Genomic DNA, 4,230 nt, shown 5'->3' with positions numbered 1-4,230 from the left:
GGAGTATTAGAATTCTGTTTAGAAGTCCAAACTTCTACGTTGCGATCTATTTCTACATTGCGATCTATTTCTATGCTCATGATTCACTTGCGATCAATTTTTCTTTCCTTTTTGCAAAGAAAAAAAAATCTGTTTGAGTCATTCAATTAGTCTCACCTAATCCTCATAACTTACTTTTATCCTCATGATTTACTTATAATCGCAAAAATCTTTGCTTTACAAGTTAGGTTTCACCTAATTCTCATAATGCATTCTTGTCATAATTTACTCATAATTAGCAAAAAAAAAAAAAATAATAGGGCTGCCTCATAAGTTTCACCTAATCCTCATAATCAAAATCTATCCTTCTGATTAATCCTCATTATTTTTCTTGACTTGTATCACCTACCCACACATCCACCCACCGACATTTCCCCTTAAAAAAAAGCATGCCTCATAATCTCCATAGGTTCGAGGTTCGTATCCTCTTTCCTCTCAATATCCCCCCCCAGAAAAAGAGAATGCCTCATAATCTACATAGGTTCCAGGTTCGTATCCTCTTTCCCTCCCCCTCTTCTTATCCTCACTTGTCGCTGCGGTGGTGTGATCGGGGTTCATATACATATACTCGTGAGCCAGGAAGGCTGACGTAACCTGATCTATCTTTTTTTTTTCTTCTTCTTCTTCTCCCTTGAGGTACACTGGATGGTGTGTGTGAGGGAGGGAGGGAAGGAGAGCTGCTCCCGACACCCTTTGACATGACGTATCGGGTGGGCTTTGCGGAGATGGGGGACGAAAGATTGGGGTGAGGTGAGGTGAGGAGAGGAAAGGGTGGTGGGGGAGGAGGGAGGCGTGAGATGAGATGAGATGAGATGAGAGAGAGAGAGAGAGAGAGAGAGAGAGAGAGAGAGAGAGAGAGAGAGAGAGAGAGAGAGAGAGAGAGAGAGAGAGAGAGAGAGAGAGAGTACACGAATGAGAAATATAGAACATAAAAACGTTTATACACACACACACACACACACACTGAGGAGGATTTCCTATCTACATTTTCTACTGGCCTTGATATATATATATATATATATATATATAAAGTGAGCCACAGTGACGCACACAAACCAACATCATTAAGACTCGATGAGAAAACCACCTCCGACCATCTTGCTAGTCATGATCCAGAGTGTGTGGTGGCGTACAGCCACTTGCGTACTTGTTGGACGCCAGTTTTCACACCATCATGGGTGTATATCCATTTTTGGAACGGAGGTATGCACGTGAAACATGTAAATACATATATATACATATAAGTGAACTGTATCTGATAAGTGATCTGTAGTGTGTCAGTAAAGTGATGAAGGTAGTAAAGTAAGTCACGTACATATAAGAAGAACTGTATCTTATAAGTGATCTGTAGTGTGTCAGTAAAGTGATGAAGGTAGTAAAGTAAGTCACGTACATATAAGAAGAACTGTATCTTATAAGTGATTTGTAGTGTGTCAGTAAAGTGATGAAGGTAGTAAAGTAAGTCACGTACATATAAGAAGACTAACCAATAAGTATGAGATAAACACAAACCTCCATGTGATCATAAACACACTACAGTCATTCATTTGTTTTTTTCATCCCCTTCCGTTACGTAAACAAACTGGACTGATTATACCCAAACACCTGTTGGCTCAAAATTGGCCATTAGGACAAACGAGTTGTGACAATGAACTTCACTAAATGGACCCTGATGGCTGGGGCTCAAAATGAACACAGATCAACTCTTGATCACACAGCTGCTGTTTTAGCGGATCGCCGAGAGCCGTCGAAAAGCACCTATTGGTCACGATTTTCAAACGCCAAAGGTTTGGATTACAGTGTGTGTGTGTGTGTGTGTGTGTGTGTGTGTGTGTGTGTGTGTGTGTGTGTGTGTAGGCATTATATTAATCTCCATCCTAATGGGTTCGTTCAGCTTAGGAACCGATTTACGGTATCATGTGTCTAATTGCCAGCTGGTTTACGAAGTTAGATGGTTTTCCTCATGTTCGCTTCTTTTCGCATTAGCGAGGAGGTGTCAGGAATAGACGAAGAATGGTTTCATCTGCTGAGAGCCACTCTCTACCAGTCATATATTCTGTAGAAACCAGAGACCACCCTCCCCCCCCTCTGTCTACAGTCGATCCCCATAGATCATTCTCTGGTTTCCTTGACCACTTCATATGTCCTGGACGGAAGAAAACACAAAATAATTTCGATATCTGGGTAATAACAACGTCTCAATTTACTGGTAACGAATACTTATATTTCCAGGCACTTAAATCGAAGTGACGGAAGGTAATAAGAAAATCTCATTATACTGGTAACGTATACTTATATTTCCAAGCACTTAAATCACTTTAGTGAGAAAGAAACTCTTCAGAGAAACTGTTATCCTCCAATGATGATTTACTCGTGTGAAACTACTTCACCCAGACATGTAAGGGCTATTCATTCACATTGACGTTCTACATCCCACCCCATCATCACTCCGATACAAATCCCGTTTCAACCTATCATAAGACCCATCATGACCCAGATGCACCATCCACATTGAGAAAATCCTGATCAAATACCTACTCAACTTACCCTGACAACACTCACGCTACAGAAGCATACGCCTCACATCACCACCATACTTTATGACCCATTCTTATTTTTTTTCTAGTTCTGGCTCCTCATCACCACCTGTTCTTTCAACTCGTCCAGCTTGACCCCAGTCGTTAACTACAGGTTCACTTAACTGAACAGACACGAATGAAGTCATTCACTCTACAGTGGAGTGCCACAGACGACGGAAAGCGACGAAGTCTGCTTGCTGGTTTATAACCCTGTAGCAGTGGCATCTGGTTGACTATGTCAGTCGTAACCTATGTCCGACGGATGAAATTGATTGATTCGTTCTCGCCGCTGATAGACAAGACGTCTCCCACGACTTGCGATTACGTCAGCCAAAGATTAATTGACTCCAGGGGAGTAATGCCCTTGGGAGATGGAAAGTGGTGGTGACTTGAGGGTTCGACAAGAGAAATGAGGATAACTGGAGAAATCTGTGACTTACTTAGATTCATCGATTCTTAGGCGGTTTATAAAGAACTCTTTAATATCTAAGTCTTGCTGGGAGTTTCCTTCGTACTCCGGTAATTTTTCGTTTGTACGGAAATAAGGATGCAATTAGAGAGATCATGGATAAGAGCTCCTTATCTTTGACTGCCTTTACCATCACAGACTTTTAAGGATGTGGATTTTAAGCCCGTCTACTTAAAACGATTACAAATTACGTATCAGCATGTCTGTACGATAACAAAAAAGGGGGAATTGGATTCGATGATGAGTCTCTCTCTCTCTCTCTCTCTCTCTCTCTCTCTCTCTCTCTCTCTCTCTCTCTCTCTCTCTCTCCCCCTCCCTTTCTCTCACCATTTTTCTTCTGCGCCGTTGTGAAATTCATTTTAGAATATCATTTCCAGGGTTATGCGTCTCACTTGATTCGCCCAGAAGCTCCTATAAACGTCTTCACATCCCAAGCGAAATATGTCACGTATATACCTTCTTTTTTCATTGCAGAATACACCACCTTCTCGTCATTCATACTACGAGTGCATGATCATGTCATCATGCTCTCGAGTATATAGCATCGAATACCTTTAAATCTAAGGTTTCATTATACCTTATAGCATCTTATATGCTGTAGTCAAGCGGATGATACCTTATATAGGAAAGCCTATAGATATTATAACGTATATTGGTATATTCCTTATAGCCTTGCAGTGGCGATCTATCTTTCCCAACGGCTCATCTTGGCATCTACGGGAAAGTTACGTCTCCAAAAAAAGCAAAGGATTCAAAAACGGAACTACATCATCTTCTTCGGCCAGAAGGAAATTCGGCTCCCCCCCCACACACACACACCACACACACACAACGCATCTTGCCCACGCCCCTTAACGCGAATGGATCAACTGAACGAGCTGGATTAACGAGGTTATCACGGGCGCTGAAGTTTCATGGGTTAAGTCTGTACCATGGATTCAGTGACTCCATTGGATGGGAGACGCAGGGGAGGAGTGAGTGGGGAGTGAGTGAGGGAGGGAGGGGAAAAAAGAGGAGGAGGGTGATAGATAGAAGACACACACACGCTTCTTTAGGGATTTGAGCGGCCGGCCGTGGCGAAGTTGATGGATGGCGCGTATCATGAAGCGAGAGCAGGAGGAGGAGGAGCTCTCTCTCTCTCTC

Source organism: Panulirus ornatus, chromosome 53 (genome assembly GCF_036320965.1).
Source record: "Panulirus ornatus isolate Po-2019 chromosome 53, ASM3632096v1, whole genome shotgun sequence".
Classification (NCBI taxonomy): Eukaryota; Metazoa; Arthropoda; class Malacostraca; order Decapoda; family Palinuridae; genus Panulirus; species Panulirus ornatus.
This window is presented reverse-complemented; position numbering follows the sequence as displayed.